The 15,993-nt window shown below is 40.5% G+C and overlaps 1 protein-coding gene across 18 annotated transcripts in view; it reads right to left on the bottom strand.

The window, feature by feature from the left end:
• Window positions 1–15,993, bottom strand: part of RBFOX1 (RNA binding fox-1 homolog 1) — a 1,500,640-nt gene that overhangs the window by 951,437 nt on the left and 533,210 nt on the right. The window lies entirely within an intron of this gene.

Below are 15,993 nucleotides of genomic sequence, written 5' to 3' on the forward strand. Positions count from 1 at the left end.
TTAATTCTCATACACATGACTCAAGGGGGGGGGGGTGAGTAAACATCCCTTCCCCACTTTTAAATACTTGTCCCTTGTTACCACTTCTAGTAAAGACTGAAATATGGTCACAAAAGCAGGAACAGCAACAAAGTGGAAACACATTTACAGTACTGTGAAATGGGAAGTAAAACAAAGTTGCTGGCTAACATATACTGATGTCCTTTCAATTTTACCAACAGAGGTTTGGGGAAAGTTAGCCACTGCAGAGAAATATATGCACCAGGATCATCTCATCATTCTAGAGCCTTCCAACTCATATAATAAAAAACAGCATCTACTTTAAATCAGTCCTAACATGAAATACTATTTTTATGATGGAGCCATTCTATAACCTTGTAAAAAGCTGGCAAAGTAGGCAATTGTGTTGTTTCATTAAAAAAAAAGGCAAGGAAGACCTCGCTTACTAGCCCCTTCTTCTCCGCTCACAATGCCAGGTGCATCAGGTAGCCCCACTGACATGCTGAATTAGCAGAACCTGAAGGAGCCCTGTCAGTCAATCACTAAGAGGAATACGATAATCCTTGCAAGTCAGCAGAATAAAACACATAGAGGGCTGGTGGAAAGGCATTGCAAGTTGCAAACACTCTGCGATAGGTTTTCAAATCATTCTATACACCTTTTAAAGATAAGAGGCAGATGGAGAGCGGAGATGGGATGTGAAGAAAAGTGTACAGGAAAGGAGATGGGAAGGTGAATGCTTTCAAAAAAAAGAAGGGGGGAGAGAGGAGAGAAATAATGAGAACAATAGTTAAGTAAAAAACATGAAAAGAAAAGGGGAGAAAGACATCAAGGAGGAGAAAGCCTGATGGATTCAGGCCTTCATTCTCATAAGATTCACTTGGCAATTAAAGCACACACACTTGATGTTTGACCTTCAGTTCAAACTGCAGAAAACTATCAGTAACAAACACTGTCCTGGTTATTGCTGAGGTTATTGAGTAACTTTCCAAATTCCCTCTTAAGATGCAAGAGGGTTTTCCCCCCTACTTTAACTTCTGAAGTGTTAAATTAACAAAGAGGGGGGAAACAGCCCTTTGCATATTCAGTGCTCTGGATCCAATCTATAGAGAGTTAGTTTCAAAGAACCACAAGCAGAAGGAACATAGTCGCCAGTGCTTTTATGCAAATGCTGAAGGATTGTTGTAGCAGGCAGGTTCTGCAACAGTACACAATCTGGGAGAAAGAAACAGACACTAGTTTTGGTTACAACTTTATTCTAACTACCTATCTATTTAGTAAATGTTTTTCCTGCCCTCCCCCCAAAAGAAAAGTCCAAATGCACAAAGAATAATTCAGTTAAAACATATTTTTTAAAAACTTCAAAACAGATGCATTGTGAAAAAGTTCTCAACCCAAAAGGCTTGTTAGAAAAGGAAGATCTTCATTAGGAGCTAAAAAGGCAAAAGAAAAAGTGCCTGACTAATATTTAAAGGCTGGGAATTCCTACATCGTGTAGAAGGAACCTCTTGAGAAAATGTTATCTGCAGAAGGCCATCACCTGCAGAGTACAGTGATCAGCTGGGTATATAAGGGCCGAGATAATCTTTCAGGTACATTATTAATTGTACAGGTAATCAACATGGCATGTGGGGATAGTAGAGGCCTTCATTACTAACACCCTTGTTTACCCACGGAGCTGGACTGGCTCTTCATGTAGTATTTGACTGAGCTCTCCAACCATGGTGAAGCCCTACTTATCTGACAACAGGGCTATTCAAGTTCCCATTTCTCAATAATTGCCCCAAATCTTCAGGGTAGTATCACAGAGTAGCAGCCTCTAGGAACATAGGAACCTGCCTTATACCTAGTCAACTCATTGGTCAGTAATGTCTACAATGACTGGCAGCAGATCTCCAAGATTTCAGATTGCGGTCTTTCCTAGCTGTACTCAGAGATATCAGGCTTTGAACCAGGGACCTTCTGCAAACAAAGCAGTTGCTTTGCCACTGCACCATGCACTTTCCCCATGATAAGTCATCCTGACTTCACCTTTCAATTGCCTCCATTCCCCCCTTCTTTTTTTCTGAACAATATAAATTTAACTATGGTTTTTAAGTGATGACCAAGGGAAGATAAAAACTCTTGGCCAATCTGGATGGCAAGTGAAAAATTTCTTCCTAATCTCCAGTCAGAGGACAAGAAAACTCCTGGGGTAACCCTGAACCCTTGGAGTTGGTGGGACATGTTTCCTGCCTGACCCCAATTGAGGTCAAGCCACGTGTAAAATGAGGCCAATAATCCTCACCAGATATTGTCTCCTGAATTTCACAATAATGAAATCTCATTTCCCATAAGATTCTGATTTTGTAAGTTCTTGTGAGAATGTCATGCTCTGGTCAGATGCTTGATCCTATAGAGAAGGAGGCAAGGCGCAATGCAGGTCAGCAGTTTCAGGACCATAGACAGCTCTGAGCAAGCCAGATGCCCTGACAAAGGTTGGGAATTGACCTCTTGTCAGGCTCAGGGGAAGACACCCCACAGGCTCTGGTGGTTCAGGATGTCCTTCTGGGGACTCCTGTCTGACAGCCTCAGCAGCTGACTTAATCCTCCTGTACTTGGTCCAGTGCCTTAGTTCGTGTTTCTGTACCCTCCATCTCTAGACTGCTGCTGGATTCAGGGGTTGTGACAGATGGTGGAGAGCTCCCGGAAGCCACCAGACAAAATAAGAGTTTCTCCTGGGAACAAATGAAAGAATCTCTTGGTTGTTCTAGGCTAGGAAAAAACACAGCTATGAGCTTCAGAAGTCAGCAAACAGTGATCAAAGGATTCTGTTTCCTGCAGGTGACTCTGTGCAAGTCTCTTCTCATCAGGCAAACCACCTCTTGCTCGTAAGTAAGTCCATGCTTCGGCTTGAGGGTAAGATTGCACAAGCAGGAAAAAAACTGGGTTTAATTTCTTTTTTCTCATATAATGTGATACTGTGAGATATAAAACTTTCCTTCTGTTAGCAGAAGGCTCCTTCCATGAGTGGAAGGAAAGCTTCTCATTCCAACCCAGTATCTTCAACATATTAAATCAATGCACAATGTGGAATTAAAAAAAAATTATTTGCATTTATTTTGTGTGCGCGCACACATGTGCGTGCATGTGTGTGTGTGTGTGTGTGTGTGTGTGTGTAGTTGCATTGTTTGCTGTCTTGTCTTTGACCGCAATAAAGATGGATGGATTGGTTGGATGGATGCATGGTTTTGCTAATGTTTTAACTCTACCTTTTGACAGACAGTACTCAAGGAAGCTCACAAAATACTATTTAAATATTTGTTACTAAAATACTAAAGACATGTTAATAAGATTACCGGTTAAAGAGCAATTAATAAACTACAATACCGATAATGACTGCAGTAAAATGACTAAGAAACCATAAAAACCATCAAAATAATTGTTTGTAAAGGTTACTGACATACCGTGAATTTTAGGAAATGAGGTCTTTTTTCACTCTGGACAGCATTCAAAAAATTGACTCCTGTGCACCTACAATCTAAAGTGGCACAACTCAGTTTGCATAAAGAATGTCTCTAAGTCCCACTGAAACGATGCCTTATGCCTGGAAACGATGCCTTATGAGGAACGGCTAAGGGAGCTGGGCATGTTTAGCCTGGAGAAGAGGAGGTTAAGGGGTGATATGATAGCCATGTTCAAATATATAAAAGGATGTCACATAGAGGAGGGAGAAAGGTTGTTTTCTGCTGCTCCAGAGAAGCGGACATGGAGCAATGGATCCAAACTACAAGAAAGAAGATTCCACCTAAACATTAGGAAGAACTTCCTGACAGTAAGAGCTGTTCGACAGTGGAATTTGCTGCCAAGGAGTGTGGTGAAGTCTCCTTCTTTGGAGGTCTTTAAGCAGAGGCTTGACAACCATATGTCAGGAGTGCTCTGATGGTGTTTCCTGCTTGGCAGGGGGTTGGACTCGATGGCCCTTGTGGTCTCTTCCAACTCTATTATTCTATGATTCAATCTATTTCTCGCCTATGTTTTTATAGCACAGTGTTGTAGCCTTCCCCACAACACTGAGCTGTGCTATATGGTCAGACCATTATTCCCAGACACTCTGGAGGGTCATGCAAAATCAAATAAAGCTGCTGCTTTATGGTCAATTGTAGATATAACACTCTGCTTGCTACTGGCAAATTTTCACATGCAAAAAGTTCCAGTCCCTACACAAAGAAATAGGATTGAATGCTTGTGATGTTAGATTGATTTATTTTCAAAGTACATATATTTATGCATATCTCTGTCAATATTTGCATGCACCCAGAGAAAATGAAGTTTCTTTTACAATTTAATTCCTGGAACAGGAATAGCCAACATGGCACACGCAACATGTTGTTGAACAATCCCCATCATTCTTGGCCTAGCTGGAGTTGATGAGAGCTGAAGTCCAACAACATCTGGAGGGCACTGCATTAGTTACCCCTGTCCTAGAAGCACGAGACATGTCCTATGGTTACCTGAATCACCTTTCCTCCACTTTAGTAAGGGTTAACAATGCATTTCAAACATCTAGTCACCTTTCTCAGGACAGAGTAGAATTTTTGGGGGGAGGGGAGACCCACACTGGCCCTTCTGGCTCCACTTTTTCGGCCTGTTCCACATGTTAGGGTGCTTTCATTTGCTTTTGCTGTATGTACTTATTTGGTATGTTTGGCATTCAGTACAGGCAAGGGAATTTAAGAACTTAATCGGCAGGCATTGTAGGGTTTAGGGACACTCTTGAATCATGGCTTTTGGCTTCAAGAATCCTTAAAACTGCCTTTTAGACCTGATGGTGAATGTTGGTCAGTCAGAAAGCATGTTAGGTTCACATGCTGGACAGCATGTTGGGATCACATACTCAAGACTAACTCAGCAAGGAGGGATAACTTTTCCCCATTGTCTTCTCCTTTTGTTTGGAACTAATTACTAAGATTTCACTCTCTTGCTCCATGATAAATTGCATTAAACCAGCATCCCCCAAAGTGATGAGCTCCAGCTGCTCTGAACTACAGCTCCCATCAGCCTCAGGTAGTGCCAGGCGGAGGAAGGTTGTGCTTAAGCATGCAAACAGACCTTTTAGGGAAACAGCTTTTCCAAACTTAAGTGGAAAAAAAGAAAGGATTTATCACTCCATGAATTGAATGTGAAACTTTCTAATCATGTAAGGAAACCAGGACACCCTTCAAGGTGCTTCACAGACCATTCCATTTATTTCAACTGGTAGAAGGCAAGAAACATCAGGCCCATCACAATTAGCTCTTGTAATGAGGTGCCCTCAGGAGATAAATGCTGGTTATGTTTTATATCATCCATCCATGGCCATTGATAACAAAGAAACGATGCTTGGCAATTTCTTCTTGCTCAAGAATAAAAAGTGTCAACAATTAATCATACCCTAGTAAATTGCACTTGGGTTCATTTTCAGCAATTAGTTGAAATGTATTGTAATTTTCTTTCCACAGCTGTTGACAACGAATCTGACAGGCTCTGAAACATGTTAACAGTGAGAAATCTAACTTCAAAAAAAACCAAAAAAACTTTTAACTCACAGTAACATGTGGCCTGCCTATTCCTGTCCAAAATTTTATCTCTGCATATCCCTGAGTATGTAAATTAAATGTTTAGAGCTCCATCTACAGATGTATGCAATCACACACCATAGGCACACCATTATAATACACCAGTTTAATTTCACAGCAACCTATCAAGATGGTAGAGATTTTGTATGAAGTTCTTCTGATCTTACTGCAAATGGATTGAGCTTTGAAAGTTCCAGATTCCCAACTCACATATGAGCACTCTTGAATGTACACAAGCTTGTGAAGAATTTAACTTTTCAAAAAACAAAAACAAAAAACCACCACACATAACATAAACATATAGTTATAAAGGACCCCTGACAGCTACGTCCAGTCGCAAACGACTCTGGGGTTGCAGCGCACATCTTGCTTTACTGGCAGAGGAAGCCGACGTTTATCGGCAAACAGTTTTTCCGGGTCATGTGGCCAGCATGACTAAGCCGCTTCCGGTGAAACCAGAAGAGTGCACAGAAACGCTGTTTACCTTCCTGCTAGAGCAGTACCTATTTATCTACTTGCACTTTTATGTGCTTTCGAACTGCTAGGTTGGCAGGAGCTGGGACTGAGCAAGGGGAGCTCACCCCATTGTGAGGATTCGAACTGCCGACCTTCAGTAAGCCCAAGAGGCTCAGTGGTTTAGACCACAGCGCCACCCACGTCCCTAAAAATATAGTTTACCGACCAGGAAAAAATGATATATAAGGGAATTAGGTTGCTGCTCCCTGGCATTGTCTTCTGGTCATCTTTATCCCCGTCACCTCTTAATTAAAGCTCCAGACTCTGGAATATGCTCCAGCTACAATGTTTCCCATTTGCTGCAGCTGTGTGTCCACCCAACCTCCCCACTCAACCCAGCATCCTGATGCTGTCATATTTGGGGTCTTCCACGAGTGTGGGGTTTGGGTGCAGCACCAACAAAGTAGCTTCAAGTGTGGTGGAACTTGGGTAGCTCTTCACAGACAGGTGTTAAATATTCAGACCATACATGTGCATCCGGGAAGGGGTAGGGGAGGACCTGGAGCATATCCGACACCAGCTTTTCCAAAGGACAATTTTTGTTGGCAAGTTTAACTTTTGTTCTGTGTATGGTGAAAGAAAAATTGAATGTGATACAGGGCAAATGTAGATCATGCTACACAGCCAAATGAAATGACATTGCAGCTTTTAGGCTATTGGTAGCTGCCTTTTGGCTTACTTGGCAGGGACAATTCTTTCACAGTTTTCAGCATCCACTGATTGCCAAAAGGTAGTAAATATGCACTTTTCAGCCACACACAATTTGTAAAAGGAAGACAAAAATCACAGAGACAGTTTATTTTTCTCTCGTTATGTAAAAAAAAAACCACACACACACATAGCAAAGGTAAAGTTATCTGCAAGTAGAAACATCTGCCTAGAAAAACATTTGAATCCAAGTTAACAGTATTTAAATGCAAGTGAAATCTCTATCCATCTCCAGTGGACAGAAACTATGAGGGGCACATTTCCTCTTATGGAAATAATTTCTTTTCAAATAGTTACACAAATGTAACTGTGTCTGTCTTCTTTTCTTTTTTAAAAAAAGACAGGCTGTTCTATCTTTTAAAAATATGTTATTTCACATACAACTGCAAAATGTCAGCAGTTACAAACATAATTGTTTCAATTAGGAGCAATCAGGATCTTTAAAATAGTATTTCCAGACCTTGAGTGGCAAAAGGTGATGGGTGTCAGGTAAGAAAGAGACTTCCCCTACCCCAACTCACCCACTTTGCGGAATAAAGGCATTGGCATTATGAGACATGCTTTTGTCACCACTTCAGTTTTAGACAAGAATGTCATGAAGTCTTTATATGTACTTGAATGTTCAAACCCCATCAAAATAATTAAATGTGTCAACATTTCTAGTCACAACTGAAACTGTTATAACCTTATTCAACTTAAGCTGAAATAACTACTGCCTCGTGAAGTAAAATGCTGAAGAACGTATTATTGCAGTGGTAGCAGTAACATCAGTCAGTGCTGTGCTGAAACCTGTCCACTGATATATTGAAAAAGAGGGTTCGGGTTTTTCCTACCTCATTTGCAGGGCACTTTAGAATTCAGCTTTCCATATTGTTGTGAAGTGGCCATTTCATTCTTTTTTGTTTTTGGAATTGTACCTTGCTTTGGTCTGGAGCCCCCAAAGCAAATAAGGTAAAAGAAACAGCAATAACTTTTGGAGTAATAATAATTATTATTATTATTTATATGCCGCCCATCTGACTGGGTTACCCCAGCCCCTCTGGGTGGCTTCCAACAAATTAAAACAAGAGATGGAGAACCCGAGGCCCTTCAGATTTTTTTTGTAATACAACTCCCATCATGCCTGACCAGTGTCCATGCTGGCTGATGTTAATGGCAATTGGAGTCCAACAATATATGGAGGGCCACCAGTGCACCAAACCAGATAGATAAAATATTCCAGTGAATGTGCAGATGAGTAGAAACGATGGTCTTTTGCCTCCTTCCCTTTCTCCTCACTTCGCTCTCACAGGGCAGTTGATCTTATATGTGATGTCCCAGAATATGGTTGAGCAAGTGGGGAAGGGGAGGGAGAAAGGGAGATTCAGAAAGGATAGGGAAAAATACCTTCAAAAAAGATATTGCAGAGTTGGAAAAGGTTCGTGAAAGGGCAACCAAAATGATCAAAGGGGATGGAATCATTCCCCTATGAAGAAAGTTTGCAGCATTTTTTACTTTTTAGTTCCGAGGAAAAGCAAGCAAGAAGGTGAGGTGATAGCAGGTTATGAAGTTATGCATGGCATGGAGAAAGTGAATAGATAAAAAAGTTTTTCTCCCTCTCTCATAACACCAGAACTCATGGACATCCAATGAAGCTGAATGTGGAAAGATTCAGAACAGATTTTTTTAAAAGCACCTCGGCACATATGGAACTCGCTCATGGAGGAGGCAGTGATAGCCACCAGCTTGGATGACTTTAAAAGAGGGCTGGACAAATTCAGGGAGGATAAGGCTATCAATGGATGCTAGCTATGTTGCCTATGCTCTGTCTCCACTGAATACCAGTTGCTGGAAACCATGTAGAGATAGGAAGTGCTTTTGTGCTCAGATCCTGTTTGTGGGTTTCCCACAAGCACCTGGTTGGGAAAGGATGCTGGACCAGATGGACCTTTGGCTTGATCCAGCAGGTTCTTATCTTCTTAACTGAAGATCTCACAAACCTTCAAAATTGCAGGAACATCAGTTTTTCTAACTGGAATAGCCCCAAGCTCAGCAGCATATGACATATATTGGGCTCAGATTCTGTAGTGTGCTGGGAGTTATGTGCAAGTCTTTGGACAGCCACTGGCCATCAGAGTATACAAGACCACTGGTATGACTCAATGACAGCTGTTACGCTGTCCTCCAAAGTGTGTGTTCATGGTATCAGCCAACATATCTAGAATTTATCTCACTACTCTGAGAAGGAAGCAACATGCATTCTGAGCAGTGTAAAACAAAATAAATACACAAGACGAACTGATAGTTGATGCAGAGCTTTTTACAACTGCAAAACAGAAAGATCTTCAAAAACGTACTAGAGGCCTCTATCAATTAACCAGAGTGTGCTTCAGCAGTGCAGAAATATCCTTCCAGCAAAGCCTGAGGCTACAAGAAAGTTTCTTTTTCTGGGAATGGGAGGAAAAAAGATGGCTCTGATAGGCAGGCCATATATAGCATGGAATGGCACACTAATGCAAAATTTATATGGGCCTCTATTTAAGATCAAGTATTTAAAAGTTTATCAGCAGAAACCAAATATTAGTAAATGTGTCATTTAAGAACACATTCCATAAATCATTATTGTATTACTTTTCACTAAGTTGTACTTTTCTGCTTATGTCACCGTGATAAGTAGACATAAATGGCAATACGGGAACTGAAACACAGCCATCTGAAATGTTAACTTCTCCAAATTTTGCAGTGGTGTATTCCAGCCAAGTAAGGTGTACAAAAATACATATAATGGGGTATAAAATGCATGTTGGTGAAAATGGCACATACAGAATGCATTCTTTTTGTGAAAATTGCAAAAATGGGTATATTAGCAAAACTGCATATAAAATGTGTGTCTCAGGAGAAATTCACAGTAAAAAGCTGATGATTTTTTAAAAAAATGAGGACTTCTTTTAAAAAATGAGGACTTCTTTTAAAAAATGCAAACAGATGTGGAAATGTGGAGAACTGAACTTAAGATTGAAAATACAGTGGTACCTTGGGTTACATACGCTTCAGGTTACAGACTCTGCTAACCCAGAAATAGTATCTTGGGTTAAGAACTTTGCTTCAGGATAAGAACAGAAATCGCACAGCAGCGGCACAGCGGCAACAGGAGGCCCCATTAGCTAAAGTGGTGCTTTAGGTTAAGAACAGTTTCAGGTTAAGAACAGACCTCCAGAACGAATTAAGTACGTAACCAGAGGTACCACTGTAGTGAAAAACTGAGGGAAACTGAAATTGGTTTATTCATCCTTCCCTTGTCATTCACAAAATTAGAAATTTCAAGAATCACTTTTTAAAAGTAAATTTCAAGCGTGGGGCCTGATCTGGATCGGGACCAGAGCATCTGGGAACAGTTGGCTTTAACCCTTCACCTTCTACTGTGGTCTCATTAAAGATCAGGAAGGACTGTGCCTTCTACCTGCATTGAGGAGGGGGAGAAGCTCCTACACTAAAATATTGATTTCTTACAAATGCAGAATGAGTATTATGTGGCACCTGTAACAATGCCAGTTCCACAGATTGAAATGTTCAAGTGGGCCTATATGGGGTAATGTGAACTTGCAAGTAAACTGGTCCCGAATTGTTTATATATTAACCATAACAAGTTGCAAATCAGCAAACACTGGAGATTAGCAGAGATGTTATTTGCTGACAGGGTCAATTGTGCTGCAGCGTTCTTCACTTACTGCAACTTCTAGATCAAGTGCAAGGCAAGCCCCATATTTAGATTTCTGTTGAAAGCTTGTTGAGGATATATAGTGGAATGGTGTGCTTAACTCTGCAGGTAATATCCATTCATGTGCAGTGTTCTGCCATAAACTTTCCAAAGCTGTTGATGAATATATTAAAAAAAACACATTTTGGGTTTTGTTTTGTTTTAATCCATAGCCTCCAAACAACATCAACCCATCATTGGTGTAGAAATCATCAACAGTGTGGAACTGCAGTGTCATCCAGTGGTCTAACAGATTAACACACATTATTTCTTCAGATGCCTCTTGAGGCAGATAATATCCAAAGTTTGGAGTGTACATTTTGAAACAATACATTTGGAAATGAATTAACAGAGAAACCTAACCCCAGGGTCTGCAAATGAGAAAGAGAGAAATATCCACATTTCATAAAAGACTGTTAAGTTGAAAACACAAAGAGAAATGTGCAATTGTAGGCAGTAGGAAGGTGAAACAGCTAAACAAGGGCCAGGATTTCTTTTTAAAAATTACTTAAACACATCCAGCTTCCTTGTAGTGGAGCAGGCAGCAGAATTTCCCACCTTTACAGCTGACCTCCACAGCGCAACACAAACTTCTTCCAGCCACTAGCCTGATGAAGTGTTCCAGTGAACTGGAAATCTCAGTCATGTCTTTGTTAGGATCATAGCTCAATAGCAGAACATCTACTTTACATGCAGAAGGTCTCAGGTTCAATCCCCAGCATCTCTACATTGAGCTAGGAATGTCTCCTGTCTGAAACCCTGGGGAATTACTGCCAATCAATTTGTAGACAACACTGAGCTAAATGGAGAATTGGTTTGACATGGTATAAGGGAGGTCCCTTAGTAATTTTTTAGTTGGCCCTAATATGGGTCTTACTTTTGGAATTTTTCGCCAATGGACCATCAAAGCTACCTGGAATTTTAGTCCAAAAGATGTTTACTTGGAGGCAATTCCCATTGCTTTTTTTTTTTTTTTTTTAGGAGACTATATATGCCTTGGTCTCTAGCCTTCTGATAGGTTTTCTCTCTGCCTTAAAACATGCAGGATAGAATGGTAAGGTCTGTCTTCCTTATGGGTTTTTAACATTTTACTCTACAGGAAAAATTAAGCAGATCACAAAAACCCGGCAGACTTCAAATACTCTCAGTCACCTCTCTAATTCTATAAATAACCTCTGCACAGTAATGTGTGGCATATATAAAAAGCAGTGACAAGGTCATTTTCTTTGAGCAATTTGTGATCAGTTACCATAGCAATAGGAATATACAGCAATGACGCTGGGGAGGGACATAGTGAAAATAAAGGATGCCTCTTTTCACCAGTATTTGCCTCAGTTCCTCAGAATATTTTCACCAAAAAGTTTAGTTACAGGGATCTATGCTAGGTCTTCCACAGTGAAGGCAGATCTAAATAATTCATTCAGGTTCTCTGTACTCTCACTTTCTTCCAGTGGCACACTTTTGACTCCCTTGTTGTCTAAGGTCCCACCATCTCACTAGCTAGTTTCCTGTTCCTAATGTATTTTAAATAACGATTTATTCTTGGTCTTAATGTTTTTAGTGATGTGCTCCTCGATTTTTCGCCCTTTGTGCAGCCATTATTCTGTGCTTGCAGAATGGGGTTATGGAGAAAATATTGTACACAGTTAGATTTTCAACAGCAGTTAAGCACTGAAAATCCTATTAGATTCAAATAAACTGATACCATGCTTTCTTTGGAACTTCTAAAACCCCAGCTAACATAGCATGGTCCCATTTCCTCCTTTCTTTTTTACACTGCTTGGCTGCTTGTGTGAAAGTATATTAAATTCAGAAAGTTGTTCATAACATCTACCACAGCTGTGATATTAGATTTCCACATTTTTCACATCCAAGCACATTATAACATCAGCTACTACGCTTGACCTAATATCTATGGATTTAATCATGTAAAGCGTTTCCACTGATGACAACTTTCGTCTCTCTGACCAAACAGGGAGCAAATTATTCAGCGGAAAAAGGTCATTCATCCAGCAAATAAAAAACTCCTTCCACAAACTGAATAAGAGCAAAGATAGCCAAATAAGTTAGGTATATACAGTATGCACAAACCCTAACTAGCAAAAGGAAAAGTTTGAAATCAGAATTATCAGTCCAGACATCTGGGAGTATCAAACAGCCTATGACTTTTTTGGAGGCAAATACAATGAATTAGAACAGAAATGATTGGCTGAACATTGAGACTTATTCCTGTGCTAATAAAGTTTAATGTGACTGAGGAGAATATCTTCCATAATATAAACTCCTGAATAAGAAATACATTAATAATAGCAAAAATTGTATGAGGTCATAGGTGTCAAAATCCACAGGCCCCATCTACATGAGAAGTGGCTATTGAAGTGTCTAGAGACAGTAGAAATTGATGAGGTGGCTTTGTTCACAGGAGGAATAACAACTCTCATACTGCTAAATTTGTAGAGAGGTGGAGTTGTTCCATCGATCATTGGAACGTGAATTGTAGAAACGTAAGGATTTATGAAAAACCTTGGTAAACAATGGATTATTTTGTTTGATTTTCTGAATAATAATGAAATAAACTAGAACCTCTGAACTAGATTTAGTTTACAGAACTACATATCACAAGTTGATATACACTTTTATTCACTTAGTTAAGCTGATGACTGCACCTTTGTCTGATATTATGACGCACAGTGACATCAGCTGCAATATCAGTACCTGGCATGACTGGAAATTTTCCAGGGTCCCAGTACCCTGGCAGAGCCCACCACTGAAACTGCCCCCCTCCCGATCCCCTGCACACAGAGTCTTTCACTCACTGCTGCACTGGGTGTCCAGGTCTATCTGCCATTTAAATTCCTCACTATGTCATTGACAAATGCCATGCTGGGTTGTAGGAAATTTAAAATCAGACCTGGAAGAAGCGGCCCAGCCACCAAAAGATAAAGTCCTCTTGAACCCATTGATGGATGGAAGAGTTGCCAGAGCACACTTTGTCCATGGTTCCCTAAAACCTGGAGCTGGCCTTTAATGGCTCTGTGGCAACTTTTTAAAAGATGAGTTGGGCCTTCAATAAAGTGTTGTATAGAAAAGTGTCCCTTTTCAAGTATCTGGATGTCATGCCCTTTCTCTGGATATTATATTGCATCCCCTAACCTCATTTGTCGATTTTCATCCCTCAAGTCAGACAGCATTTCATGACCACTAAGCATGCTAAGTCTTCAGGTGACTTTGATTTTGGTCCCTCCCCTGTTTAGGGTTTCTTCCCCTGTAACTCACACATACATACATAAATACATACATATACACCTTAAACTACAATTCTCTCAAGCCTGCTCTGTACAATAAGGGGAAACCTTTAGCTCTCCAGAGGTTGCTGAACTGCAACTCCCATCAGCAGTCAGGGCTGATGGGAGTTGTAGCTCAGCAACCTCTGGAGGGCCAAAGATCCCCCACACATGCTGTTGTGCAGTTTGGTAGGTAAGGATCCACAACCAGATGATATACTTTGCTATTAGGATATTGTATTAGAAAAATGAATGCAGGATACTGAATGTAGGTGCTGAAGACACCCCTCTTTCCCCTGGCCTTTGACATCTGAAATGTGAGTTTCCAAGACCCTGTGACTGTAATTGGTTTTAATTGTTTTTAATTCTGAATTTTAAATTGTTGTAACTTGCCCTAGGACCTGCTGGTGAGGAGCAGGTAATCAATTTGATAATGGCATACCCTTCAACATGCCACAGCCCCAAACCGGGATGAATATCTTCCAGGCCATGCTCCTGGGTGAGTCATATTACCTATGTGAGAGTATGGAGCCCCAAAATGTATGGTTTTGGTGCTCTGTGCATGGAGGCCAAAAGCATGGAGGCAAAAAATGGGATGTTCTAATTTAATTGGGATACAGTGGGGTATACAGTGCCAGATTTACGTATAAGCTGAAGAAGCTATATCTTAGGGCCCCACTCTCTTGGGGGCCCCAAAAAAATTTAAAGGAAAAAGAAACTGGATTTATATTTCCAAAATATAAGATAAAAAACAAATAAAACCTACATACAGCAACAGTGCTTTGTGTTGTTTCTGGACCTATTAGGTCCATAAATTACCATATAGTGTATATTCAACACAAAAAACAGCAAAAATTTGTTGTTGACAAAGGACAGCTGGACATACAAAGGGCCCCATTATCTTCTTTAGCTTAGGGCCTCATAAAACTTAAATCTGGCCCTGGGGGTATGTGTTGATAATAATGATGATGATTCACAAAATGTACCAATGCCTAAGTGCAGCTACCATATCTTAAGATAGTATACCTGTTGACAGTCTGGTGGACTCAATGATTCTAATCCATAACAGGCAGATCTGGGATTCTCTGTGTGCCTAACAAGTCTCACACATACCAGCATTTATAAAATAGTCATATCTTGCTTCTTGGCTTCCCATAAGCCACTGTGAGACCAGGATGTTGGACTAGATGGGCCATTGGCCTGATCCAGGAGGCTCTTATGTTCTTATCCTTATCCTGCAGAATAATGGTCATTGTGGTCATGTTCTACCTCTACTACTGGAGGCCGTATGCCTCTGAATGCTACTTGCTGGGAATCACAAATGTGGAGAGTGCTTTTGCACTCAGGTCCTGCTTGTGGGCTTCCCATAAGAACCTGGTTGGCCACTGTGAGAACAGGCCACTGAAATAGACGTGCCTTTGGCCTGATCCAGCAGGACTATTCTTATGTTCATAACACAAAACAAGAATGTATATTGAGGCTACCTAATAACATACTAAGAACCTTTCAAAGCAATCTGCATAGTTCAAGAACATTTCCACCGCATGCCACAGTATACCCGTTTCCCACCTTGAACGTTGCCCAACTTAATCTTAGTAGCAAAAAAGAGGGGTTGCATTTATCCTGATGTTTGGGGAAAATCTTCCTTAAAGCCAAAGGGAAGCTGGAAGCATTTGCCAGCAGACAAGGACCCAGAATAAAAGTACATTGTGTTTTGGTTTCTTTCCCACACCATGAGCATTGATGCTGCTGGACTAGTGACTCGGCAAATGAAATAAATGGGAAAGGTACTTGAGGCACTCAGATGAAGAGCAAATTTCAATTGAGTTCTTGAAATTGCATCAAAATCATTACAAGGGTGGCTTAACACCCACTGTAACACAGTTGGGCTTTTGAAAGCTTTAATTGCATTAGGCTGAAAAGGGACAGTTTGGGATGTTAAGCAGAAGAGAGAGAGAGAGAGAAACCTGAGATTTACATATGAGTGTCAACCATGAGCAAGGAAGGGCACACAATTTTCTATTAGTGACAAGTGCAAAGTCAGAAAGATGCACTGTGGAAGTGTCTGTGAATTTTAGAGTTAAGTGAGCACAATTTATTTTAAAAATATCAAAAGGAAATCTCTCGCATGATTATAGATGAACATCAACAC

Source organism: Podarcis bocagei (assembly GCF_964188305.1).
Source record: "Podarcis bocagei genome assembly, chromosome: 14".
NCBI classification, from domain to species: Eukaryota; Metazoa; Chordata; class Lepidosauria; order Squamata; family Lacertidae; genus Podarcis; species Podarcis bocagei.